Source organism: Pseudophryne corroboree, unplaced genomic scaffold, assembly GCF_028390025.1.
Source record: "Pseudophryne corroboree isolate aPseCor3 unplaced genomic scaffold, aPseCor3.hap2 scaffold_2467, whole genome shotgun sequence".
NCBI lineage: Eukaryota > Metazoa > Chordata > Amphibia > Anura > Myobatrachidae > Pseudophryne > Pseudophryne corroboree.
In genome coordinates, this window is record NW_026969123.1 from 1 (window position 1) to 27,392 (window position 27,392).

At 40.3% G+C, this 27,392-nt stretch overlaps 15 non-coding genes and 4 pseudogenes across 15 annotated transcripts; 2 read left to right on the top strand and 17 right to left on the bottom strand.

Moving 5' to 3' along the window:
* Positions 1–311: 311 nt before the first annotated feature.
* Positions 312–474, bottom strand: LOC135011488 (U1 spliceosomal RNA). The gene has a single exon (XR_010210573.1). It is a non-coding gene; the product is annotated as a U1 spliceosomal RNA (small nuclear RNA).
* A 152-nt stretch (positions 475–626) lies between these two features.
* Positions 627–790, bottom strand: LOC135011481 (U1 spliceosomal RNA). The gene has a single exon (XR_010210566.1). It is a non-coding gene; the product is annotated as a U1 spliceosomal RNA (small nuclear RNA).
* A 671-nt stretch (positions 791–1,461) lies between these two features.
* LOC135011490 (U1 spliceosomal RNA) lies at positions 1,462–1,624 on the bottom strand. Its single transcript, XR_010210574.1, has one exon. It is a non-coding gene; the product is annotated as a U1 spliceosomal RNA (small nuclear RNA).
* Positions 1,625–1,776: 152 nt separating this feature from the next.
* On the bottom strand, positions 1,777–1,940 carry LOC135011480 (U1 spliceosomal RNA). The gene has a single exon (XR_010210565.1). It is a non-coding gene; the product is annotated as a U1 spliceosomal RNA (small nuclear RNA).
* Positions 1,941–2,611: 671 nt separating this feature from the next.
* LOC135011485 (U1 spliceosomal RNA) lies at positions 2,612–2,774 on the bottom strand. The gene has a single exon (XR_010210570.1). It is a non-coding gene; the product is annotated as a U1 spliceosomal RNA (small nuclear RNA).
* A 152-nt stretch (positions 2,775–2,926) lies between these two features.
* On the bottom strand, positions 2,927–3,090 carry LOC135011484 (U1 spliceosomal RNA). Its single transcript, XR_010210569.1, has one exon. It is a non-coding gene; the product is annotated as a U1 spliceosomal RNA (small nuclear RNA).
* Positions 3,091–3,761: 671 nt separating this feature from the next.
* On the bottom strand, positions 3,762–3,924 carry LOC135011491 (U1 spliceosomal RNA). The gene has a single exon (XR_010210575.1). It is a non-coding gene; the product is annotated as a U1 spliceosomal RNA (small nuclear RNA).
* Positions 3,925–4,076: 152 nt separating this feature from the next.
* LOC135011496 (U1 spliceosomal RNA) lies at positions 4,077–4,240 on the bottom strand. The gene has a single exon (XR_010210577.1). It is a non-coding gene; the product is annotated as a U1 spliceosomal RNA (small nuclear RNA).
* Positions 4,241–4,932: 692 nt separating this feature from the next.
* On the bottom strand, positions 4,933–5,074 carry LOC135011492 (U1 spliceosomal RNA; annotated as a pseudogene).
* A 152-nt stretch (positions 5,075–5,226) lies between these two features.
* Positions 5,227–5,390, bottom strand: LOC135011482 (U1 spliceosomal RNA). Its single transcript, XR_010210567.1, has one exon. It is a non-coding gene; the product is annotated as a U1 spliceosomal RNA (small nuclear RNA).
* A 671-nt stretch (positions 5,391–6,061) lies between these two features.
* LOC135011487 (U1 spliceosomal RNA) lies at positions 6,062–6,224 on the bottom strand. Its single transcript, XR_010210572.1, has one exon. It is a non-coding gene; the product is annotated as a U1 spliceosomal RNA (small nuclear RNA).
* Positions 6,225–6,376: 152 nt separating this feature from the next.
* LOC135011483 (U1 spliceosomal RNA) lies at positions 6,377–6,540 on the bottom strand. The gene has a single exon (XR_010210568.1). It is a non-coding gene; the product is annotated as a U1 spliceosomal RNA (small nuclear RNA).
* Positions 6,541–7,211: 671 nt separating this feature from the next.
* LOC135011493 (U1 spliceosomal RNA) lies at positions 7,212–7,374 on the bottom strand. Its single transcript, XR_010210576.1, has one exon. It is a non-coding gene; the product is annotated as a U1 spliceosomal RNA (small nuclear RNA).
* Positions 7,375–7,526: 152 nt separating this feature from the next.
* Positions 7,527–7,690, bottom strand: LOC135011497 (U1 spliceosomal RNA). The gene has a single exon (XR_010210578.1). It is a non-coding gene; the product is annotated as a U1 spliceosomal RNA (small nuclear RNA).
* A 670-nt stretch (positions 7,691–8,360) lies between these two features.
* LOC135011486 (U1 spliceosomal RNA) lies at positions 8,361–8,523 on the bottom strand. The gene has a single exon (XR_010210571.1). It is a non-coding gene; the product is annotated as a U1 spliceosomal RNA (small nuclear RNA).
* Positions 8,524–8,675: 152 nt separating this feature from the next.
* Positions 8,676–8,839, bottom strand: LOC135011478 (U1 spliceosomal RNA). The gene has a single exon (XR_010210564.1). It is a non-coding gene; the product is annotated as a U1 spliceosomal RNA (small nuclear RNA).
* A 15,278-nt stretch (positions 8,840–24,117) lies between these two features.
* On the bottom strand, positions 24,118–24,237 carry LOC135011477 (5S ribosomal RNA; annotated as a pseudogene).
* A 2,399-nt stretch (positions 24,238–26,636) lies between these two features.
* On the top strand, positions 26,637–26,756 carry LOC135011489 (5S ribosomal RNA; annotated as a pseudogene).
* A 243-nt stretch (positions 26,757–26,999) lies between these two features.
* LOC135011494 (5S ribosomal RNA) lies at positions 27,000–27,119 on the top strand (annotated as a pseudogene).
* The last annotated feature ends 273 nt before the right edge of the window (positions 27,120–27,392 follow it).

A 27,392-nucleotide genomic window follows, 5' to 3' on the forward strand; every position in this document is an offset into this window, starting at 1 on the left:
GAAAAACTTTAAAAAGTCAATAATCTGGAGAGTTTTTGTAAGATGTTTCTTCCATCAATCAACGAAGAACATTCAAGCTGATTTCTTGCAGCAGCTGGGCACTGTAACAGCTCCAGAGCTGCTCTGTAAGGCAACTAAAAGGGTGTGGGCCCTGCAGCACTACCTGTAGTTCGCATTGTGCGTTGGAAGGCACAAAGTAAGCAGACGGGAGAAGTCAGGATAGTGCGCAAGGGCATAGAAGGGAGCGGCTCAAGAAAAGAGAAGTGGAAACAGACAGCAAACTAGGCTGGAGAGAGACCTGAGACAAAGAGATCTGAATTATACGAGAGCCGACCAGGGGAAACACAAATTATGCAGTCGAGTTTCCCACATTTGGGGAAATCGCAGGAGCAGCACACACAGAGTGCAATGGGTGAGCCTTGCCCTGGGAGAAGCACCTTCATGATCATAGTATCTCACCTGGCAGGTAAGTAGGAGTTGGGCAAGAGCTGAGGAGGGTCGCTGCTCGGGCACCCCCCTGTCAAGTGAAGGAGATCCAACTGAGGCAGCACAAGAGAACTCTCTAAAGAAGAACAAGGCTAGAGGGAGATCTGAGACACAGAAATCTGGCTTTTACCAGAGCTGACCAGAGAAAAGCACAAACACAGTCCCCCACTACCACAAATAATGCAGTCGAGTTTCCCACATTTGGGGAAATCACAGGGGTCAGCATGCCCAGAATGCAATGAATGAACCTCACCCTGGGAGAACAATCTTCATGACCATGGTATCTCCTATGCAAAATAAGTATGATTTGGGATAGGGATGGGGAGGGCCGCTGCTCAGGCACATCTCTGTCAAGTAAAGGAGATTCAACTGAGGCAGCACAAGGGAACTCTCATCTGGGGACAACAACTGCAGGGAGAACACATATTTTCAGATGAACATGGGAGGGCAGAAGGCTGCCTAATACTGAAGCACCCCCAAACAACAAACCAAATGCAACAACTAGTGCAAGCATTCCTGGGGGAAGGCCTGCAGCAGATGGATTTGCATATGGTGATGTCATCCAAGCAGTGGGTCAAAGTTGGCTTCAACCCTCGTCTGCATATGAAAAGAGAAAAGGGGCGTGCAGTGCATGGCGGCCTTTTGCGGCGCTTGGATGACCCCTAGTTCGCATTAAACACCTCCACCCTACTTCGGTGTGGGGCTCATGTTGGCTATGCCCCAGCCCCTGAAGCATTCAAGCTGATTACTTGCAGCAGCTGGGCACTGTAATAGCTCCAGAGCTGCTCTGTAAGGCAAGTAAAAGGGTGTGGGCCCTGCAGCACTACCTGTAGTTCGCATTGTGCGTTGGAAGGCACAAAGTAAGCAGATGGGAGAAGTCAAGATAGTGCGCAAGGGCATAGAAGGGAGCGGCTCAAGAAAAGAGAAGTTGAAACAGACAGCAAACTAGGCTGGAGAGAGACCTGAGACAAAGAGATCTGAATTATACGAGAGCTGACCAGCGGAAACACAAATTATGCAGTCAAGTTTCCCACATTTGGGGAAATCGCAGGAGCAGCACACCCAGAGTGCAATGGGTGAGCCTTGCCCTGGGAGAAGCACCTTCATAATCATAGTATCTCACCTGGCAGGTAAGTAGGAGTTGGGCTTGAGCTGGGGAGGGTCGATGCTCGGGCACCCCCCTGTCAAGTGAAGGAGATCCAACTGAGGCAGCACAAGGGAACTCTCGAAAGAAGAACAAGGCTAGAGGAAGATCTGAGACAAATAAATCTGACTTTTACCAGAGCTGACCAGAGGAAAGCACAAACACAGTCCCCCACTACCACAAATAATGCAGTCGAGTTTCCCACATTTGGGGAAATCATAGGAGTCAGCATACCCAGAATGCAATGAATGAACCTCACCCTGGGAGAACAATCTTCATGACCATGGTATCTCCTATGCAAAATAAGTATGATTTGGGATAGAGCTGGGGAGGGCCGCTGCTCAGGCACATCTCTGTCAAGTAAAGGAGATTCAACTGAGGCAGCACAAGGGAACTCTCATCTGGGGACATCAACTGCTGGGAGAACACATATTTTCAGATGAACATGGGAGGGCAGAAGGCTGCCTAATACTGAAGCTCCCCCAAACAACAAACCAAATGCAACAACTAGTACAAGCATTCCTGGGGGAAGGCCTACAGCAGATGGATTTGCATATGGTGATGTCATCCAAGCAGTGGGTCAAAGTTGGCTTCAACCCTCGTCTGCATATGAAAAGAAAAAAGGGATGTGCAGGGCATGGCGTCCTTTTGTGGCGCTTGGATGACCCATAATTCACATTAAACATCTCCACCCTCCTTCGGTGTGGGGCTCATGTTGGTTATGCCCCAGCCCCTGAAGCATTCAAGATGATTTCTTGCAGCAGCTGGGCACTGTAACAGCTCCAGAGCTGTTCTGTAAAGCATGTAAAAGGGTGTGGGCCCTGCAGCACTACCTGTAGTATGCATTGTGCGTTGGAAGGCACAAAGTAAGCAGACGGGAGAGGTCAGGATAGTGCGCAAGGGCATAGAAGGGAGCGGCTCAAGAAAAGAGAAGTGGAAACAGACAGCAAACTAGGCTGGAGAAAGACCTGAGACAAAGAAATCTGAATTATACGAGAGCCGACCAGAGGAAACACAAATTATGCAGTCAAGTTTCCCACATTTGGGGAAATCGCAGGAGCAGCACACCCAGAGTGCAATGGGTGAGCCTTGCCCTGGGAGAAGCACCTTCCTGATCATAGTATCTCACCTGGCAGGTAAGTAGGAGTTGGGCTAGAGCTGGGGAGGGTCGCTGCTCGGGCACCCCCCTGTCAAGTGAAGGAGATCCAACTGAGGCAGCACAAGGGAACTCTCGAAAGAGGAACAAGGCTAGAGGAAGATCTGAGACAAAGAAATCTGATTTTTACCAGAGTTGACCAGAAGAAAGCACAAACACAGTCCCCCACTACCACAAATAATGTAGTTGAGTTTCCCACATTTGGGGAAATCACAGGGGTCAGCATACCCAGAATGCAATGAATGAACCTCACCCTGGGAGAACAATCTTCATGACCATGGTATCTTCTATGCAAAATAAGTATGATTTGGGATAGGGCTGGGGAGGGCCGCTGCTCAGGCACATCTCTGTCAAGTAAAGGAGATTCAACTGAGGCAGCACAAGGGAACTCTCATCTGGGGACAACAACTGCAGGGAGAACACATATTTTCAGATGAACATGGGAGGGCAGAAGGCTGCCTAATACTGAAGCACCCCCAAACAACAAACCAAATGCAACAACTAGTGCAAGCATTCCTGGGGGAAGGCCTGCAGCAGATGGATTTGCATATGGTGATGTCATCCAAGCAGTGGGTCAAAGTTGGCTTCAACCCTCGTCTGCATATGAAAAGAAAAAAGGGATGTGCAGGGCATGGCGTCCTTTTGTGGCGCTTGGATGACCCCCAATTCGCATTAAACATCTCCACCCTCCTTCGGTGTGGGGCTCATGTTGGCTATGCCCCAGCCCCTGAAGCATTCAAGATGATTTCTTGCAGCAGCTGGGCACTGTAACAGCTCCAGAGCTGCTCTGTAAAGCATGTAAAAGGGTGTGGGCCCTGCAGCAGTACCTGTAGTATGCATTGTGCGTTGGAAGGCACAAAGTAAGCAGACGGGAGAGGTCAGGATAGTGCGCAAGGGCATAGAAGGGAGCGGCTCAAGAAAAGAGAAGTGGAAACAGACAGCAAACTAGGCTGGAGAAAGACCTGAGACAAAGAGATCTGAATTATATGAGAGCCGACCAGAGGAAACACAAATTATGCAGTCAAGTGTCCCACATTTGGGGAAATCGCAGGAGCAGCACACCCAAAGTGCAATGGGTGAGCCTTGCCCTGGGAGAAGCACCTTCCTGATCATAGTATCTCACCTGGCAGGTAAATAGGAGTTGGGCTAGAGCTGGGGAGGGTCGCTGCTCGTGCACCCCCCTGTCAAGTGAAGGAGATCCAACTGAGGCAGCACAAGGGAACTCTCGAAAGAAGAACAAGGCTAGAGGAAGATCTGAGACAAAGAAATCTGACTTTTACCAGAGCTGACCAGAGGAAAGCACAAACACAGTCCCCCACTACCACAAATAATGCAGTTGAGTTTCCCACATTTGGGGAAATCACAGGGGTCAGCATACCCAGAATGCAATGAATGAACCTCACCCTGGGAGAACAATCTTCATGACCATGGTATCTCCTATGCAAAATAAGTATGATTTGGGATAGGGCTGGGGAGGGCCGCTGCTCAGGCACATCTCTGTCAAGTAAAGGAGATTCAACTGAGGCAGCACAAGGGAACTCTCATCTGGGGACAACAACTGCAGGGAGAACACATATTTTCAGATGAACATGGGAGGGCAGAAGGCTGCCTAATACTGAAGCACCCCCAAACAACAAACCAAATGCAACAACTAGTGCAAGCATTCCTGGGGGAAGGCCTGCAGCAGATTGATTTGCATATGGTAATGCCATCCAAGCAGTGGGTCAAAGTTGGCTTCAACCCTCATCTGCATATGAAAAGAGAAAAGGGGCGTGCAGGGCATGGCGGCCTTTTGCGGCGCTTGGATGACCCCTAGTTCGCATTAAACACCTCCACCCTCATTCGGTGTGGGGCTCATGTTGGCTATGCCCCAGCCCCTGAAGCATTCAAGCTGATTTCTTGCAGCAGCTGGGCACTGTAACAGCTCCAGAGCTGCTCTGTAAGGCAAGTAAAAGGGTGTGGGCCCTGCAGCACTACCTGTAGTTCGCATTGTGCGTTGGAAGGCACAAAGTAAGCAGACGGGAGAAGTCAGGATAGTGCGCAAGGGCATAGAAGGGAGCGGCTCAAGAAAAGAGAAGTGGAAACAGACAGCAAACTAGGCTGGAGAGAGACCTGAGACAAAGAGATCTGAATTATATGAGAGCCGACCAGGGGAAACACAAATTATGCAGTCAAGTTTCCCACATTTGGGGAAATCAAAGGGGCAGCACACCCAGAGTGCAATGGGTGAGCCTTGCCCTGGGAGAAGCACCTACATGATCATAGTATCTCACCTGGCAGGTAAGTAGGAGTTGGGCTAGAGCTGGGGATGGTCGCTGCTCGGGCACCCCCCTGTCAAGTGAAGGAGATCCAACTGAGGCAGCACAAGGGAACTCTCGAAAGAAGAACAAGGCTAGAGGAAGATCTGAGACAAAGAAATCTGACTTTTACCAGAGCTGACCAGAGGAAAGCACAAACACAGTCCCCCACTACCACAAATAATGCAGTCGAGTTTCCCACATTTGGGGAAATCACAGGGGTCATCATACCCAGAATGCAATGAATGAACCTCACCCTGGGAGAACAATCTTCATGACCATGATATCTCCTATGCAAAATAAGTATGATTTGGGATAGGGCTGGGGAGGGCCGCTGCTCAGGCACATCTCTGTCAAGTAAAGGCGATTCAACTGAGGCAGCACAAGGGAACTCTCATCTGGGGACAACAACTGCAGGGAGAACACATATTTTCAGATGAACATGGGAGGGCAGAAGGCTGCCTAATACTGAAGCAACCCCAAACAACAAACCAAATGCAACAACTAGTGCAAGCATTCCTGGGGGAAGGCCTGCAGCAGATGGATTTGCATATGGTGATGTCATCCAAGCAGTGGGTCAAAGTTGGCTTCAACCCTCGTCTGCATATGAAAAGAAAAAAGGGATGTGCAGGGCATGGCGGCCTTTTGCGGCGCTTGCATGACCCCTAATTCCCATTAAACACCTCCACCCTCCTTCGGTGTGGGGCTCATGTAGGCTATGCCCCAGCACCTGAAGCATTCAAGCTGATTTCTTGCAGCAGCTGGGCACTGTAACAGCTCCAGAGCTGCTCTGTAAGGCAACTAAAAGGGTGTGGGCCCTGCAGCACTACCTGTAGTTCGCATTGTGCGTTGGAAGGCACAAAGTAAGCAGACGGGAGAAGTCAGGATAGCGCGCAAGGGCATAGAAGGGAGCGGCTCAAGAAAAGAGAAGTGGAAACAGACAGCAAACTAGGCTGGAGAGAGACCTGAGACAAAGATATCTGAATTATACGAGAGCCGACCAGAGGAAACACAAATTATGCAGTCAAGTGTCCCACATTTGGGGAAATCGCAGGAGCAGCACACCCAGAGTGCAATGGGTGAGCCTTGCCCTGGGAGAAGCACCTTCCTGATCATAGTATCTCACCTGGCAGGTAAGTAGGAGTTGGGCTAGAGCTGGGGAGGGTCGCTGCTCGGGCACCCCCCTGTCAAGTGAAGGAGATCCAACTGAGGCAGCACAAGGGAACTCTCGAAAGAAGAACAAGGCTAGAGGAAGATCTGAGACAAAGAAATCTGACTTTTACCAGAGCTGACCAGAGGAAAGCACAAACACAGTCCCCCTCTACCACAAATAATGCAGTCGAGTTTCCCACATTTGGGGAAATCACAGGGGTCATCATACCCAGAATGCAATGAATGAACCTCACCCTGGGAGAACAATCTTCATGACCATGATATCTCCTATGCAAAATAAGTATGATTTGGGATAGGGCTGGGGAGGGCCGCTGCTCAGGCACATCTCTGTCAAGTAAAGGCGATTCAACTGAGGCAGCACAAGGGAACTCTCATCTGGGGACAACAACTGCAGGGAGAACACATATTTTCAGATGAACATGGGAGGGCAGAAGGCTGCCTAATACTGAAGCACCCCCAAACAACAAACCAAATGCAACAACTAGTGCAAGCATTCCTGGGGGAAGGCCTGCAGCAGATGGATTTGCATATGGTGATGTCATCCAAGCAGTGGGTCAAAGTTGTCTTCAACCCTCGTCTGCATATGAAAAGAAAAAAGGGATGTGCAGGGCATGGCGGCCTTTTGCGGCGCTTGCATGACCCCTAATTCGCATTAAACACCTCCACCCTCCTTAGGTGTGGGGCTCATGTTGGCTATGCCCCAGCACCTGAAGCATTCAAGCTGATTTCTTGCAGCAGCTGGGCACTGTAACAGCTCCAGAGCTGCTCTGTAAGGCAACTAAAAGGGTGTGGGCCCTGCAGCACTACCTGTAGTTCGCATTGTGCGTTGGAAGGCACAAAGTAAGCAGACGGGAGAAGTCAGGATAGTGCGCAAGGGCATAGAAGGGAGCGGCTCAAGAAAAGAGAAGTGGAAACAGACAGCAAACTAGGCTGGAGAGAGACCTGAGACAAAGAGATCTGAATTATACGAGAGCCGACCAGAGGAAACACAAATTATGCAGTCAAGTGTCCTACATTTGGGGAAATCGCAGGAGCAGCACACCCAGAGTGCAATGAGTGAGCCTTGCCCTGGGAGAAGCACCTTCCTGATCATAGTATCTCACCTGGCAGGTAAATAGGAGTTGGGCTAGAGCTGGGGAGGGTCGCTGCTCGTGCACCCCCCTGTCAAGTGAAGGAGATCCAACTGAGGCAGCACAAGGGAACTCTCGAAAGAAGAACAAGGCTAGAGGAAGATCTGAGACAAAGAAATCTGACTTTTACCAGAGCTGACCAGAGGAAAGCACAAACACAGTCCCCCACTACCACAAATAATGCAGTCGAGTTTCCCACATTTGGGGAAATCACAGGGGTCAGCATACCCAGAATGCAATGAATGAACCTCACCCTGGGAGAACAATCTTCATGACCATGGTATCTCCTATGCAAAATAAGTATGATTTGGGATAGGGCTGGGGAGGGCCGCTGCTCAGGCACATCTCTGTCAAGTAAAGGAGATTCAACTGAGGCAGCACAAGGGAACTCTCATCTGGGGACAACAACTGCAGGGAGAACACATATTTTCAGATGAACATGGGAGGGCAGAAGGCTGCCTAATACTGAAGCACCCCAAACCACAAACCAAATGCAACAACTAGTGCAAGCATTCCTGGGGGAAGGCCTGCAGCAGATTGATTTGCATATGGTAATGCCATCCAAGCAGTGGGTCAAAGTTGGCTTCAACCCTCGTCTGCATATGAAAAGAGAAAAGGGGCGTGCAGGGCATGGCGGCCTTTTGCGGCGCTTGGGTGACCCTTAGTTCGCATTAAACACCTCCACCCTCCTTCGGTGTGGGGCTCATGTTGGCTATGCCCCAGCCCCTGAAGCATTCAAGCTGATTTCTTGCAGCAGCTGGGCACTGTAACAGCTCCAGAGCTGCTCTGTAAGGCAAGTAAAAGGGTGTGGGCCCTGCAGTACTACCTGTAGTTTGCATTGTGCAATGGAAAGCACAAAGTAAGCAGACGGGAGAAGTCAGGATAGTGCGCAAGGGCATAGAAGGGAGCGGCTCAAGAAAAGAGAAGTGGAAACAGACAGCAAACTAGGCTGGAGAGAGACCTGAGACAAAGATATCTGAATTATACGAGAGCCGACCAGGGGAAACACAAATTATGCAGTCAAGTTTCCCACATTTGGGGAAATCGCAGGAGCAGCACACCCAGAGTGCAATGGGTGAGCCTTGCCCTGGGAGAAGCACCTTCATGATCATAGTATCTCACCTGGCAGGTAAGTAGGAGTTGGGCTATAGCTGGGGAGGGTTGCTGCTCGGGTACCCCCCTGTCAAGTGAAGGAGATCCAACTGAGGCAGCGCAAGGGAACTCTAGAAAAAAGAACAAGGCTAGAGGAAGATCTGAGACAAAGAAATCTGACTTTTACCAGAGCTGACCAGAGGAAAGCACAAACACAGTCCCCCACTACCACAAATAATGCAGTCGAGTTTCCCACATTTGGGGAAATCATAGGGGTCAGCATACCCAGAATGCAATGAATGAACCTCACCCTGGGAGAACAATCTTCATGACCATGGTATCTCCTATGCAAAATAAGTATGATTTGAAATAGAGCTGGGGAAGGCCGCTGCTCAGGCACATCTCTGTCAAGTAAAGGAGATTCAACTGAGGCAGCACAAGGGAACTCTCATCTGGGGACAACAACTGCAGGGAGAACACATATTTTCAGATGAACATGGGAGGGCAGAAGGCTGCCTAATACTGAAGCACCCCCAAACAACAAACCAAATGCAGCAACTAGTGCAAGCATTCTTGGGGGAAGGCCTGCAGCAGATGGATTTGCATATGGTGATGTCATCCAAGCAGTGGGTCAAAGTTGGCTTCAACCCTCGTCTGCATATGAAAAGAGAAAAGGGGCGTGCAGGGCATGGCGGCCTTTTGCGGCGCTTGGATGACCCCTAGTTCGCATTAAACACCTCCACCCTCCTTCGGTGTGGGGCTCATGTTGGCTATGCCCCAGCCCCTTAAGCATTCAAGCTGATTTCTTGCAGCAGCTGGGCACTGTAACAGCTCCAGAGCTGCTCTGTAATGCAAGTAAAAGGGTCTCTGTGGCGCAATCAGTTAGTATGTACGGCTATTAACCAAGTCTCTGATTAACACCTTTGTAGGGATGGTTTTTCACCTATTACTAAATTAAACTTGCTTCATTGGAAAGGCAGCAAGATGCATCCTCATTTCAATGTCTACTGAAATAATACAGGTTGACACCAGGAAACATTAACGCCACTGCATCCTTGCTGCTTTCTCATGTGGAAGTCTGTTTAATGTGAAAACAAGGTGATATCTAATTAGCACACAGGTAAGAAATTAAGAAAATCTTTATTTAAGGGTGAAGATGTTTCTCACAAAATTGTTGCCCCAATGCATCATTGAAATTCAAGCTGGAAAGATGATTTAAATATATCACTTGTACATTTTGTATTGCTCTTCTGGTGACAATGTAGTTTGTTTTTGTCAATTACCATTTTAATAATAGGGTAAAGAAAATTAAGTGGATTTTTTAAAGAAAACTATACTGTCAATATTCTATTAAAACAAATTAAAATGGTAAAAGTTATTGTACTTTAAGTAAAAATAAAAGAGCAAAAATATCAATCCCAGTTTTGATTACTTAAATTAACAAAAAAAAATGCATATAGCAAAGGATAGTTTCAATCTGCCTACCTCTGGGTTATGGGTCCAGCATGCTTCCATTGCAGTACTCTGCTGCACATGTAAGTGCAAGAGATCCTGAAGCACTCACTCATCATGGGAAAGTACCAATGTGTTTATTTATTGGTTGATGGAAGAAACATCTTACAAAAACTCTCCAGATTATTGATTTTTTAATGTTTTTCTAGGAAACGTTCTAGATGTATGCTTATTAGCCTTTGTCAGTATGTACTGTTTGCAAAGTGTCTCTGTGGCGCAATCGGTTAGTGTGTTCGGCTATTAACCAAAAGGTTGGTGGTTCAATCCCACCCAGGGACGTAATTGACCTTGTGATCAGATTTTGGTGATCTTTAAGTAGACAAGTCAAAATTTCAAACCCCCTGTTATGGTGTAGGGTACTTGGCCTTCTCTGATGTAATCAGAGTTAGATTTGATTCAGTGATTTTATAAAAACAGCTAGGAAGCACAATTTAGCAGTGGGTTGCAGAGAAAAAAAATATGCTGGCAGAAAAATCCAATTGAGTGATTAAACAGCTCTTTATTTTCTGGCTTTATTTTTATGCTAACAAATTTGTTCTCTGAAAAGTGTCCACAAAGCCAAGTCTCTGATTAACACCTTTGTAAGGATGGTTTTTCACCTATTACTAAATTAAACTTGCTTCATTGGAAAGGCAGCAAGATGCATCCTCATTTCAATGTCTACTGAAATAATACAGGTTGACACCAGGAAACATTAACGCCACTGCATCCTTGCTGCTTTCTCATGTGGAAGTCTGTTTAATATGAAAACAAGGTGATATCTAATTAGCACACAGGTAAGGAATTAAGAAAATCTTTATTTAAGGGTGAAGATGTTTCTCACAAAATCGTTGCCCCAATGCATCATTGAAATTCAAGCTGGAAAGATGATTTTAATATATCACTTGTACATTTTGTATTGCTCTTCTGGTGACAATGTAGTTTGTTTTTGTCAATTACCATTTTAATAATAGGGTAAAGAAAATGAAGTGGATTTTTGAAAGAAAACAATACTGTCAATATACTATTAAAACAAATTAAAATGGTAAAAGTTATTGTACTTTAAGTAAAAATAAAAGAGCCAAAATATCAATCCCAGTTTTGGATTACTTTAATTAACAAACAAAAAAATGCATATAGCAGAGGATAGTTTCAATCTGCCTACCTCTGGGTTATGGGCCCAGCATGCTTCCATTGCTGTACTCTGCTGCACATGTAAGTGCAAGAGATCCTGAAGCACTCACTCATCATGGGAAAGTACCAATGTGTTTCTTCGTTGGTTGATAGAAGAAACATCTTACAAAAACTCTCCAGATTATTGACTTTTTAATGTTTTTCTATTAAACGTTTTAGATGAATGCTTATTAGCATTTGTCAGTATGTACTTTTGCAAAGTGTCTCTGTGGCGCAATCAGTTAGTGTGTACGGCTATTAACCAAAAGGTTGGTGGTTCAATCCCACCCAGGGACGTAATTGACCTTGTTATCAGATTTTGGTGATCTTTAAGTAGATAAGTCAAATTTCATACCCCCTGTTATGGTGTAGGGTACCTGGCCTTCTCTGATGTAATCAGAGTTAGATTTGATTCATTGATTTTATAAAAACATCTAGGAAGCACAATTTAGCAGTGGGTTGCAGAGAAAAAGAAATATGCTGGCAAAAAAATCAAATTGCGTGATTAAACAGCTCTTCATTTTCTGGCTTTATTTATATGCTAACAAATTTGTTCTCTGAAAAGTGTCCACAAAGCCAAGTCTCTGATTAACACCTTTGTAAGGATGGTTTTTCACCTATTACTAAATTAAACTTGCTTCATTGGAAAGGCAGCAAGATGCATCCTCATTTCAATGTCTACTGAAATAATACAGGTTGACACCAGGAAACATTAACGCCACTGCATCCTTGCTGCTTTCTCATGTGGAAGTCTGTTTAATGTGAAAACAAGGTGATATCTAATTAGCACACAGGTAAGGAATTAAGAAAATCTTTATTTAAGGGTGAAGATGTTTCTCACAAAATTGTTGACCCAATGCATCATTGAAATTCAAGCTGGAAAGATGATTTTAATATATCACTTGTACGTTTTGTATTGCTCTTCTGGTGACAATGTAGTTTGTTTTTGTCAATTACCATTTTAATAATAGGGTAAAGAAAATGAAGTGGATTTTTGAAAGAAAACAATACTGTCAATATACTATTAAAACAAATTAAAATGGTAAAAGTTATTGTACTTTAAGTAAAAATAAAAGAGACAAAATATCAATCCCAGTTTTGGATTACTTTAATTAACAAAAAAAAATGCATATAGCAGAGGATAGTTTCAATCTGCCTACCTCTGGGTTATGGACCCAGCATGCTTCCATTGCAGTACTCTGCTGCACATGTAAGTTCAAGAGATCCTGAAGCACTCACTCATCATGGGAAAGTACCAATGTGTTTCTTCGTTGGTTGATGGAAGAAACATCTTACAAAAACTCTCCAGATTATTGACTTTTTAAAGTTTTTCTAGGAAACGTTTTAGATGAATGCTTATTAGCCTTTGTCAGTATGGACTTTTGCAAAGTGTCTCTGTGGCGCAATCAGTTAGTATGTACGGCTATTAACCAAAAGGTTGGTGGTTCAATCCCACCCAGGGACCTAATTGACCTTGTTATCAGATTTTGGTGATCTTTAAGTAGACAAGTCAAAATTTCAAACCCCCTGTTATGGTGTAGGGTACCTGGCCTTCTCTGATGTAATCAGAGTTAGATTTGATTCAGTGATTTTATAAAAACAGCTAGGAAGCACAATTTAGCAGTGGGTTGCAGAGAAAAAAAATATGCTGGCAGAAAAATCCAATTGAGTGATTAAACAGCTCTTTATTTTCTGGCTTTATTTTTATGCTAACAAATTTGTTCTCTGAAAAGTGTCCACAAAGCCAAGTCTCTGATTAACACCTTTGTAAGGATGGTTTTTCACCTATTACTAAATTAAACTTGCTTCATTGGAAAGGCAGCAAGATGCATCCTCATTTCAATGTCTACTGAAATAATACAGGTTGACACCAGGAAACATTAACGCCACTGCATCCTTGCTGCTTTCTCATGTGGAAGTCTGTTTAATGTGAAAACAAGGTGATATCTAATTAGCACACAGGTAAGGAATTAAGAAAATCTTTATTTAAGGGTGAAGATGTTTCTCACAAAATCGTTGCCCCAATGCATCATTGAAATTCAAGCTGGAAAGATGATTTTAATATATCACTTGTACATTTTGTATTGCTCTTCTGGTGACAATGTAGTTTGTTTTTGTCAATTACCATTTTAATAATAGGGTAAAGAAAATGAAGTGGATTTTTGAAAGAAAACAATACTGTCAATATACTATTAAAACAAATTAAAATGGTAAAAGTTATTGTACTTTAAGTAAAAATAAAAGAGCCAAAATATCAATCCCAGTTTTGGATTACTTTAATTAACAAACAAAAAAATGCATATAGCAGAGGATAGTTTCAATCTGCCTACCTCTGGGTTATGGGCCCAGCATGCTTCCATTGCTGTACTCTGCTGCACATGTAAGTGCAAGAGATCCTGAAGCACTCACTCATCATGGGAAAGTACCAATGTGTTTCTTCGTTGGTTGATAGAAGAAACATCTTACAAAAACTCTCCAGATTATTGACTTTTTAAAGTTTTTCTAGGAAACGTTTTAGATGAATGCTTATTAGCATTTGTCAGTATGTACTTTTGCAAAGTGTCTCTGTGGCGCAATCAGTTAGTGTGTATGGCTATTAACCAAAAGGTTGGTGGTTCAATCCCACCTAGGGACGTAATTGACCTTGTTATCAGATTTTGGTGATCTTTAAGTAGACAAGTCAAATTTCATACCCCCTGTTATGGTGTAGGGTACCTGGCCTTCTCTGATGTAATCAGAGTTAGATTTGATTCAGTGATTTTATAAAAACAGCTAGGAAGCACAATTTAGCAGTGGGTTGCAGAGAAAAAGAAATATGCTGGCAAAAAATCAAAGTGCGTGATTAAACAGCTCTTCATTTTCTGGCTTTATTTTTATGCTAACAAATTTGTTCTCTGAAAAGTGTCCACAAAGCCAAGTCTCTGATTAACACCTTTGTAGGGATGGTTTTTCACCTATTACTAAATTAAACTTGCTTCATTGGAAAGGCAGCAAGATGTATCCTCATTTCAATGTCTACTGAAATAATACAGGTTGACACCAGGAAACATTAACGCCACTGCATCCTTGCTGCTTTCTCATGTGGAAGTCTGTTTAATGTGAAAACAAGGTGATATCTAATTAGCACACAGGTAAGGAATTAAGAAAATCTTTATTTAAGGGTGAAGATGTTTCTCACAAAATTGTTGACCCAATGCATCATTGAAATTCAAGCTGGAAAGATGATTTTAATATATCACTTGTACATTTTGTATTGCTCTTCTGGTGACAATGTAGTTTGTTTTTGTCAATTACCATTTTAATAATAGGGTAAAGAAAATGAAGTGGATTTTTGAAAGAAAACAATACTGTCAATATACTATTAAAACAAATTAAAATGGTAAAAGTTATTGTACGTTAAGTAAAAATAAAAGAGACAAAATATCAATCCCAGTTTTGGATTACTTTAATTAACAAAAAAAAATGCATATTGCAGAGGATAGTTTCAATCTGCCTACCTCTGGGTTATGGGCCCAGCATGCTTCCATTGCAGTACTCTGCTGCACATGTAAGTGCAAGAGATCCTGAAGCAGTCACTCATCATGGGAAAGTACCAATGTGTTTCTTCGTTGGTTGATGGAAGAAACATCTTACAAAAACTCTCCAGATTATTGACTTTTTAAAGTTTTTCTAGGAAACGTTTTAGATGAATGCTTATTAGCCTTTGTCAGTACGGACTTCTGCAAAGTGTCTCTGTGGCGCGATCAGTTAGTATGTACGGCTATTAACCATAAGGTTGGTGGTTCAATCCCACCCAGGGACCTAATTGACCTTGTTATCAGATTTTGGTGATCTTTAAGTAGACAAGTCAAAATTTCAAACCCCCTGTTATGGTGTAGGGTACCTGGCCTTCTCTGATGTAATCAGAGTTATATTTGATTCAGTGATTTTATAAAAACAGCTAGGAAGCACAATTTAGCAGTGGGTTGCAGAGAAAAAAAATATGCTGGCAGAAAAATCCAATTGAGTGATTAAACAGCTCTTCATTTTCTGGCTTTATTTTTATGCTAACAAATTTGTTCTCTGAAAAGTGTCCACAAAGCCAAGTCTCTGATTAACACCTTTGTAAGGATGGTTTTTCACCTATTACTAAATTAAACTTGCTTCATTGGAAAGGCAGCAAGATGCTTCCTCATTTCAATGTCTACTGAAATAATACAGGTTGACACCAGGAAACATTAACGCCACTGCATCCTTGCTGCTTTCTCATGTGGAAGTCTGTTTAATGTGAAAACAAGGTGATATCTAATTAGCACACAGGTAAGGAATTAAGAAAATCTTTATTTAAGGGTGAAGATGTTTCTCACAAAATCGTTGCCCCAATGCATCATTGAAATTCAAGCTGGAAAGATGATTTTAATATATCACTTGTACATTTTGTATTGCTCTTCTGGTGACAATGTAGTTTGTTTTTGTCAATTACCATTTTAATAATAGGGTAAAGAAAATGAAGTGGATTTTTGAAAGAAAACAATACTGTCAATATACTATTAAAACAAATTAAAATGGTAAAAGTTATTGTACTTTAAGTAAAAATAAAAGAGCCAAAATATCAATCCCAGTTTTGGATTACTTTAATTAACAAACAAAAAAATGCATATAGCAGAGGATAGTTTCAATCTGCCTACCTCTGGGTTATGGGCCCAGCATGCTTCCATTGCTGTACTCTGCTGCACATGTAAGTGCAAGAGATCCTGAAGCACTCACTCATCATGGGAAAGTACCAATGTGTTTCTTCGTTGGTTGATAGAAGAAACATCTTACAAAAACTCTCCAGATTATTGACTTTTTAAAGTTTTTATAGGAAACGTTTTAGATGAATGCTTATTAGCATTTGTCAGTATGTACTTTTGCAAAGTGTTTCTGTGGCGCAATCAGTTAGTGTGTACGGCTATTAACCAAAAGGTTGGTGGTTCAATCCCACCTAGGGACGTAATTGACCTTGTTATCAGATTTTGGTGATCTTTAAGTAGACAAGTCAAATTTCATACCCCCTGTTATGGTGTAGGGTACCTGGCCTTCTCTGATGTAATCAGAGTTAGATTTGATTCAGTGATTTTATAAAAACAGCTAGGAAGCACAATTTAGCAGTGGGTTGCAGAGAAAAAGAAATATGCTGGCAAAAAATCAAAGTGCGTGATTAAACAGCTCTTCATTTTCTGGCTTTATTTTTATGCTAACAAATTTGTTCTCTGAAAAGTGTCCACAAAGCCAAGTCTCTGATTAACACCTTTGTAGGGATGGTTTTTCACCTATTACTAAATTAAACTTGCTTCATTGGAAAGGCAGCAAGATGTATCCTCATTTCAATGTCTACTGAAATAATACAGGTTGACACCAGGAAACATTAGCGCCACTGCATCCTTGCTGCTTTCTCATGTGGAAGTCTGTTTAATGTGAAAACAAGGTGATATCTAATTAGCACACAGGTAAGGAATTAAGAAAATCTTTATTTAAGGGTGAAGATGTTTCTCACAAAATTGTTGACCCAATGCATCATTGAAATTCAAGCTGGAAAGATGATTTTAATATATCACTTGTACGTTTTGTATTGCTCTTCTGGTGACAATGTAGTTTGTTTTTGTCAATTACCATTTTAATAATAGGGTAAAGAAAATGAAGTGGATTTTTGAAAGAAAACAATACTGTCAATATACTATTAAAACAAATTAAAATGGTAAAAGTTATTGTACTTTAAGTAAAAATAAAAGAGACAAAATATCAATCCCAGTTTTGGATTACTTTAATTAACAAAAAAAAATGCATATAGCAGAGGATAGTTTCAATCTGCCTACCTCTGGGTTATGGGCCCAGCATGCTTCCATTGCAGTACTCTGCTGCACATGTAAGTGCAAGAGATCCTGAAGCAGTCACTCATCATGGGAAAGTACCAATGTGTTTCTTCGTTGGTTGATGGAAGAAACATCTTACAAAAACTCTCCAGATTATTGACTTTTTAAAGTTTTTCTAGGAAACGTTTTAGATGAATGCTTATTAGCCTTTGTCAGTACAGACTTTTGCAAAGTGTCTCTGTGGCGCAATCAGTTAGTATGTACGGCTATTAACCATAAGGTTGGTGGTTCAATCCCACCCAGGGACCTAATTGACCTTGTTATCAGATTTTGGTGATCTTTAAGTAGACAAGTCAAAATTTCAAACCCCCTGTTATGGTGTAGGGTACCTGGCCTTCTCTAATGTAATCAGAGTTATATTTGATTAAGTGATTTTATAAAAACAGCTAGGAAGCACAATTTAGCAGTGGGTTGCAGAGAAAAAAAATATGCTGGCAGAAAAATCCAATTGAGTGATTAAACAGCTCTTCATTTTCTGGCTTTATTTTTATGCTAACAAATTTGTTCTCTGAAAAGTGTCCACAAAGCCAAGTCTCTGATTAACACCTTTGTAAGGATGGTTTTTCACCTATTACTAAATTAAACTTGCTTCATTGGAAAGGCAGCAAGATGCATCCTCATTTCAATGTCTACTGAAATAATACAAGTTGACACCAGGAAACATTAACGCCACTGCATCCTTGCTGCTTTCTCATGTGGAAGTCTGTTTAATATGAAAACAAGGTGATATCTAATTAGCACACAGGTAAGGAATTAAGAAAATCTTTATTTAAGGGTGAAGATGTTTCTCACAAAATCGTTGCCCCAATGCATCATTGAAATTCAAGCTGGAAATATGATTTTAATATATCACTTGTACATTTTGTATTGCTCTTCTGGTGACAATGTAGTTTGTTTTTGTCAATTACCATTTTAATAATAGGGTAAAGAAAATGAAGTGGATTTTTGAAAGAAAACAATACTGTCAATATACTATTAAAACAAATTAAAATGGTAAAAGTTATTGTACTTTAAGTAAAAATAAAAGAGACAAAATATCAATCCCAGTTTTGGATTACTTTAATTAACAAAAAAAAAATGCATATAGCAGAGGATAGTTTCAATCTGCCTACCTCTGGGTTATGGGCCCAGCATGCTTCCATTGCAGTACTCTGCTGCACATGTAAGTTCAAGAGATCCTGAAGCACTCACTCATCATGGGAAAGTACCAATGTGTTTCTTCGTTGGTTGATAGAAGAAACATCTTACAAAAACTCTCCAGATTATTGACTTTTTAAAGTTTTTCTAGGAAACGTTTTAGATGAATGCTTATTAGCCTTTGTCAGTATGGACTTTCGCAAAGTGTCTCTGTGGCGCAATCAGTTAGTATTTACGGCTATTAGCCAAAAGGTTGGTGGTTCAATCCCACCCAGGGACCTAATTGACCTTGTTATCAGATTTTGGTGATCTTTAAGTAGACAAGTCAAAATTTCAAACCCCCTGTTATGGTGTAGGGTACCTGGCCTTCTCTGATGTAATCAGAGTTAGATTTGATTCAGTGATTTTATAAAAACAGCTAGGAAGCACAATTTAGCAGTGGGTTGCAGAGAAAAAAAATATGCTGGCAGAAAAATCCAATTGAGTTATTAAACAGCTCTTTATTTTCTGGCTTTATTTTTATGCTAACAAATTTGTTCTCTGAAAAGTGTCCACAAAGCCAAGTCTCTGATTAACACCTTTGTAAGGATGGTTTTTCACCTATTACTAAATTAAACTTGCTTCATTGGAAAGGCAGCAAGATGCATCCTCATTTCAATGTCTACTGAAATAATACAGGTTGACACCAGGAAACATTAACGCCACTGCATCCTTGCTGCTTTCTCATGTGGAAGTCTGTTTAATGTGAAAACAAGGTGATATCTAATTAGCACACAGGTAAGGAATTAAGAAAATCTTTATTTAAGGGTGAAGATGTTTCTCACAAAATCGTTGCCCCAATGCATCATTGAAATTCAAGCTGGAAAGATGATTTTAATATATCACTTGTACATTTTGTATTGCTCTTCTGGTGACAATGTAGTTTGTTTTTGTCATTTACCATTTTAATAATAGGGTAAAGAAAATTAAGTGGATTTTTGAAAGAAAACAATACTGTCAATATACTATTAAAACAAATTAAAATGGTAAAAGTTATTGTACTTTAAGTAAAAATAAAAGAGCCAAAATATCAATCCCAGTTTTGGATTACTTTAATTAACAAACAAAAAAATGCATATAGCAGAGGATAGTTTCAATCTGCCTACCTCTGGGTTATGGGCCCAGCATGCTTCCATTGCTGTACTCTGCTGCACATGTAAGTGCAAGAGATCCTGAAGCACTCACTCATCATGGGAAAGTACCAATGTGTTTCTTCGTTGGTTGATAGAAGAAACATCTTACAAAAACTCTCCGGATTATTGACTTTTTTAAGTTTTTCTAAGAAACGTTTTAGATGAATGCTTATTAGCATTTGTCAGTATGTACTTTTGCAAAGTGTCTCTGTGGCGCAATCAGTTAGTGTGTACGGCTATTAACCAAAAGGTTGGTGGTTCAATCCCACCAAGGGACGTAATTGATCTTGTTATCAGATTTTGGTGATCTTTAAGTAGACAAGTCAAATTTCATACCCCCTGTTATGGTGTAGGGTACCTGGCCTTCTCTGATGTAATCAGAGTTAGATTTGATTCAGTGATTTTATAAAAACATCTAGGAAGCACAATTTAGCAGTGGGTTGCAGAGAAAAAGAAATATGCTGGCAAAAAAATCCAATTGAGTGATTAAACAGCTCTTCATTTTCTGGCTTTATTTTTATGCTAACAAATTTGTTCTCTGAAAAGTGTCCACAAAGCCAAGTCTCTGATTAACACCTTTGTAGGGATGGTTTTTCACCTATTACTAAATTAAACTTGCTTCATTGGAAAGGCAGCAAGATGTATCCTCATTTCAATGTCTACTGAAATAATACAGGTTGACACCAGGAAACATTAACGCCACTGCATCCTTGCTGCTTTCTCATGTGGAAGTCTGTTTAATGTGAAAACAAGGTGATATCTAATTAGCACACAGGTAAGGAATTAAGAAAATCTTTATTTAAGGGTGAAGATGTTTCTCACAAAATTGTTGACCCAATGCATCATTGAAATTCAAGCTGGAAAGATGATTTTAATATATCACTTGTACATTTTGTATTGCTCTTCTGGTGACAATGTAGTTTGTTTTTGTCAATTACCATTTTAATAATAGGGTAAAGAAAATGAAGTGGATTTTTGAAAGAAAACAATACTGTCAATATACTATTAAAACAAATTAAAATGGTAAAAGTTATTGTACTTTAAGTAAAAATAAAAGAGACAAAATATCAATCCCAGTTTTGGATTACTTTAATTAACAAAAAAAAAATGCCTATAGCAGAGGATAGTTTCTATCTGCCTACCTCTGGGTTATGGGCCCAGCATGCTTCCATTGCAGTACTCTGCTGCACATGTAAGTGCAAGAGATCCTGAAGCACTCACTCATCATGGGAAAGTACCAATGTGTTTCTTCGTTGGTTGATGGAAGAAACATCTTACAAAAACTCTCCAGATTATTGACTTTTTAAAGTTTTTCTAGGAAACGTTTTAGATGAATGCTTATTAGCCTTTGTCAGTATGGACTTTTGCAAAGTTTCTCTGTGGCGCAATCAGTTAGTATGTACGGCTATTAACCAAAAGGTTGGTGGTTCAATCCCACCCAGGGACCTAGTTGACCTTGTTATCAGATTTTGGTGATCTTTAAGTAGACAAGTCAAAATTTCAAACCCCCTGTTATGGTGTAGGGTACCTGTCCTTCTCTGATGTAATCAGAGTTAGATTTGATTCAGTGATTTTATAAAAACAGCTAGGAAGCACAATTTAGCAGTGGGTTGCAGAGAAAAAAAATATGCTGGCAGAAAAATCCAATTGAGTGATTAAACAGCTCTTTATTTTCTGGCTTTATTTTTATGCTAACAAATTTGTTCTCTGAAAAGTGTCCACAAAGCCAAGTCTCTGATTAACACCTTTGTAAGGATGGTTTTTCACCTATTACGAAATTAAACTTGCTTCATTGGAAAGGCAGCAAGATGTATCCTCATTTCAATGTCTCATCTTCACCCTTAAACCCTTAAATAAAGATTTTCTTAATTCCTTACCTGTGTGCTAATTAGATATCACCTTCTTTTCATATTAAACAGACTTCCACATGAGAAAGCAGCAAGGATGCAATGGCGTTAATGTTTCCTGGTGTCAACTTGTATTATTGTAGTATACATTGAAATGAGGATGCATCTTGCTGCCTTTCCAATGAAGCAAGTTTAATTTAGTAATAGGTGAAAAACCATCCTTACAAAGGTGTTAATCAGAGACTTGGCTTTGTGGACACTTTTCAGAGAACAAATTTGTTAGCATAAAAATAAAGCCAGAAAATAAAGAGCTGTTTAATCACTCAATTGGATTTTTCTGCCAGCATATTTTTTTTCTCTGCAACCCACTGCTAAATTGTGCTTCCTAGCTGTTTTTATAAAATCACTGAATCAAATCTATCTCTGATTACATCAGAGAAGGCCAGGTACCCTACACCATAACAGGGGGTTTGAAATTTTGACTTGTCTACTTAAAGATCACCAAAATCTGATAACAAGGTCAATTAGGATCCTGGGTGGGATTGAACCACCAACCTTTTGGTTAATAGCTGTACATACTAACTGATTGCGCCACAGAGACACTTTGCAGAAGTCTATACTGACAAAGGCTAATAAGCATTCATCTAAAACGTTTCCTAGAAAAACTTTAAAAAGTCAATAATCTGGAGAGTTTTTGTAAGATGTTTCTTCCATCAACCAACGAAGAAACACATTGGTACTTTCCCATGATGAGTGAGTGCTTCAGGATCTCTTGCACTTACATGTGCAGCAGAGTACTGCAATGGAAGCATGCTGGGCCCATAACCCAGAGGTAGGCAGATTGAAACTATCCTCTGCTATATGCATTTTTTTTTGTTAATTAAAGTAATCCAAAACTGGGATTGATATTTTGTCTCTTTTATTTTTACTTAAAGTACAATAACTTTTACCATTTTAATTTGTTTTAATAGTATATTGACAGTATTGTTTTCTTTCAAAAATCCACTTCATTTTCTTTACCCTATTATTAAAATGGTAATTGACAAAAACAAACTACATTGTCACCAGAAGAGCAATACAAAATGTACAAGTGATATATTAAAATCATATTTCCAGCTTGAATTTCAATGATGCATTGGGGCAACGATTTTGTGAGAAACATCTTCACCCTTAAATAAAGATTTTCTTAATTCCTTACCTGTGTGCTAATTAGATATCACCTTGTTTTCATATTAAACAGACTTCCACATGAGAAAGCAGCAAGGATGCAGTGGCGTTAATGTTTCCTGGTGTCAACTTGTATTATTTCAGTAGACATTGAAATGAGGATGCATCTTGCTGCCTTTCCAATGAAGCAAGTTTAATTTAGTAATAGGTGAAAAACCATCCTTACAAAGGTGTTAATCAGAGACTTGGCTTTGTGGACACTTTTCAGAGAACAAATTTGTTAGCATAAAAATAAAGCCAGAAAATGAAGAGCTGTTTAATCACTCAATTGGATTTTTCTGCCAGCATATTTTTTTTCTCTGCAACCCACTGCTAAATTGTGCTTCCTAGCTGTTTTTATAAAATCACTGAATCAAATCTAATTACATCAGAGAAGGCCAGGTACCCTACACCATAACAGGGGGTTTGAAATTTTGACTTGTCTACTTAAAGATCACCAAAATCTGATAACAAGGTCAATTAGGTCCCTGGGTGGGATTGAACCACCAACCTTATGGTCAATAGCCGTACATACTAACTGATTGCGCCACAGAGACACTTTGCAAAAGTCCCTACTGACAAAGGCTAATAAGCATTCATCTAAAACGTTTCCTAGAAAAATTTAAAAAAGTCAATAATCTGGAGAGTTTTTGTAAGATGTTTCTTCTATCAACCAACGAAGAAACACATTGGTACTTTCCCATGATGAGTGAGTGCTTCAGGATCTCTTGCACTTACATGTGCAGCAGAGTACAGCAATGGAAGCATGCTGGGCCCATAACCCAGAGGTAGGCAGATTGAAACTATCCTCTGCTATATGCATTTTTTTGTTTGTTAATTAAAGTAATCCAAAACTGGGATTGATATTTTGGCTCTTTTATTTTTACTTAAAGTACAATAACTTTTACCATTTTAATTTGTTTTAATAGTATATTGACAGTATTGTTTTCTTTCAAAAATCCACTTAATTTTCTTTACCCTATTATTAAAATGGTAATTGACAAAAACAAACTACATTGTCACCAGAAGAGCAATACAAAATGTACAAGTGATATATTAAAATCATCTTTCCAGCTTGAATTTCAATGATGCATTGGGGCAACGATTTTGTGAGAAACATCTTCACCCTTAAATAAAGATTTTCTTAATTCCTTATCTGTGTGCTAATTAGATATCACCTTGTTTTCACATTAAACAGACTTCCACATGAGAAAGCAGCAAGGATGCAGTGGCGTTAATGTTTCCTGGTGTCAACCTGTATTATTTCAGTAGACATTGAAATGAGGATGCATCTTGCTGCCTTTCCGATGAAGTACAAAGAAAGCCAAAAGGAGAGTTTTGGAAAAGACTCTTTTGTGGGAGCACTCTAATTCAGAGGTTATTAGTGTAATTTATGAATTATTAAATAGAAACAATGATAATTAACAAAAATCAAATTCAGGGAGTGACTACCTATGAAATTAATAGTAGCTTAGCGAGAATATTAATAAATTATTCGTGATCTCCAATACTCACGATTAGCAAATCGCCAGGAGCAAATTTCTGTGATACTTTTGTCACCATAATTTTATGTGATATATCTCATGAAATAAGTGACCATCATTCATTCTGCGATTAGTATCCATTACGGATTTTTGTAGATGCAGAGAATAAAATCATTGGTCATACGAGTCCCAATATTGGATGACATACAACTGAGTGCCACTGTGTCCAAAAGCCAATTTATTGCAGTACCAGGGTGTTCAAAGGAGGTCTCCCTTCCTCGTACTGACCCAGCCTTTCACTGCTTAGCTTCCAAGTTCAGAAGAGATTGGGCATCTCCAGTGAAGTATGACCGCAATTATTGGACTCCTTTCTTTGGTCACTCCAAATATATGCCAGGTGACTACTATATGTAAGGAGTGGAAAATGTATATAATTTGTAACAATTAAGTTACAAACTGAAAAGGATTATGTGCAAACAGCTGATAAATCAGCATAAGATACAGTGATCACTAGGGTTAGTTGTATGTATATAGTCACTTAAATATATGAGGGAAAAATTCAAATATACCACATATAAGCAAAATATATGACACGGCGGTCACATGGGAGTAAATAAATGCATATTATCACAAATATTCATTAACTGATAAGTGAATATATGACATGGCGGTCATGACACAGTTGTCATAAAGAGATACTTAAATTACGGAAAGGTATGTGACAGAGTGGTCACAGAACCTTAAAATCACCAGCTGATTGATCAGCATATGACACAATGGTCACAAAGAGATAATTATAGATACAATCCCTTAATTATACCACATGTGACCTGATTGTCACAAGTATTCATCAATTGATAATTCGGTTTGTGACCCGACAGTCACGACACAGTGGTCACAAAGAGATACTTAAATTGTGGAAAGGTATGTGACACGGCGGCCACAAAATCCTTAACGATCACCAGCTGATTAATCAGCATATGACACAATGGTCACAAACAGATAATTATAGATATAATCCCTTAATTATTCCACATGTGACATGGTTAGCAACTACCAGTTGATTGATCAACATATGACACAATGGTCACAAAAAGATAGTTATAAATACACTCCCTTAATTGTACCGCACGTGACATAAAAGTTCACAGAAAAATTATAAATAAGTTATTAGAAAAATTATGTATATGTGGAAAAATTCATAAATGCCACATTACATCATTAATTAATAAATGTTATGTTTGTGCTTAGAAAAAAATCACCTGTACGGCCGTACCAATTAGCTTAAGTGCCTGATTAAGGCAGAATGGCAGACAATTTTGAATGGATATCAAACAGATACCAGCTATAATGAACAATTATTTCTTTAGATTGCACTTGGGGACTGAACTGCTATAAGGTATTTCTGATGTTCAGAGTTCTATAAGAGGTATTTGCAGATTATTCAGTCAGTCAGTTGCAGCCTTGCAAATTTTCACTGTAAAATAGTTAGATTACACATTGGTGTGGGGTATATACGATACCACTGCTGGTCTGTATGCTGTCCATTCCGTTTTGTGCCGTGTGAGGGCTCCGAGGACTGCAGCGGCGTGTGTCTGTAATAGCGGTGGGTTGTAGGACGTCCTGTGACCAAGCTTAATTTGCGAAACGTACGTCAGGATTAGGCAATCACGTGATGCGCACACGTGATCGCACCAGCCGGAGCGCTTAGACCATCACCAGGCAACGGCCCTCAGTGAAACCACGGACACACGCTGCTGCAGCTTCGGGAGTGTCTCCTGCGGCGACGTCTACAAAATTGTCTGCCATTCTGCCTTAATCAGGCACTTAAGCTAATTGGTACGGCCGTACAGGTGATTTTTTTCTAAGCACAAACATAACATTTATTAATTAATGATGTAATGTGGCATTTATGAATTTTTCCACATATACATAATTTTTCTAATAACTTATTTATAATTTTTCTGTGAACTTTTATGTCACGTGCGGTACAATTAAGGGAGTGTATTTATAACTATCTTTTTGTGACCATTGTGTCATATGTTGATCAATCAACTGGTAGTTGCTAACCATGTCACATGTGGAATAATTAAGGGATTATATCTATAATTATCTGTTTGTGACCATTGTGTCATATGCTGATTAATCAGCTGGTGATCGTTAAGGATTTTGTGGCCGCCGTGTCACATACCTTTCCACAATTTAAGTATCTCTTTGTGACCACTGTGTCGTGACTGTCGGGTCACAAACCGAATTATCAATTGATGAATACTTGTGACAATCAGGTCACATGTGGTATAATTAAGGGATTGTATCTATAATTATCTCTTTGTGACCATTGTGTCATATGCTGATCAATCAGCTGGTGATTTTAAGGTTCTGTGACCACTCTGTCACATACCTTTCCGTAATTTAAGTATCTCTTTATGACAACTGTGTCATGACCGCCATGTCATATATTCACTTATCAGTTAATGAATATTTGTGATAATATGCATTTATTTACTCCCATGTGACCGCCGTGTCATATATTTTGCTTATATGTGGTATATTTGAATTTTTCCCTCATATATTTAAGTGACTATATACATACAACTAACCCTAGTGATCACTGTATCTTATGCTGATTTATCAGCTGTTTGCACATAATCCTTTTCAGTTTGTAACTTAATTGTTACAAATTATATACATTTTCCACTCCTTACATATAGTAGTCACCTGGCATATATTTGGAGTGACCAAAGAAAGGAGTCCAATAATTGCGGTCATACTTCACTGGAGATGCCCAATCTCTTCTGAACTTGGAAGCTAAGCAGTGAAAGGCTGGGTCAGTACGAGGAAGGGAGACCTCCTTTGAACACCCTGGTACTGCAATAAATTGGCTTTTGGACACAGTGGCACTCAGTTGTATGTCATCCAATATTGCCCTCATATATTTAAGTGACTATATACATACAACTAACCCTAGTGATCACTGTATCTTATGCTGATTTATCAGCTGTTTGCACATAATCCTTTTCAGTTTGTAACTTAATTGTTACAAATTATATACATTTTCCACTCCTTACATATAGTAGTCACCTGGCATATATTTGGAGTGACCAAAGAAAGGAGTCCAATAATTGCGGTCATACTTCACTGGAGATGCCCAATCTCTTCTGAACTTGGAAGCTAAGCAGTGAAAGGCTGGGTCAGTACGAGGAAGGGAGACCTCCTTTGAACACCCTGGTACTGCAATAAATTGGCTTTTGGACACAGTGGCACTCAGTTGTATGTCATCCAATATTGGGACTCGTATGACCAATGATTTTATTCTCTGCATCTACAAAAATCCGTAATGGATACTAATCGCAGAATGAATGATGGTCACTTATTTCATGAGATATATCACATAAAATTATGGTGACAAAAGTATCACAGAAATTTGCTCCTGGCGATTTGCTAATCGTGAGTATTGGAGATCACGAATAATTTATTAATATTCTCGCTAAGCTACTATTAATTTCATAGGTA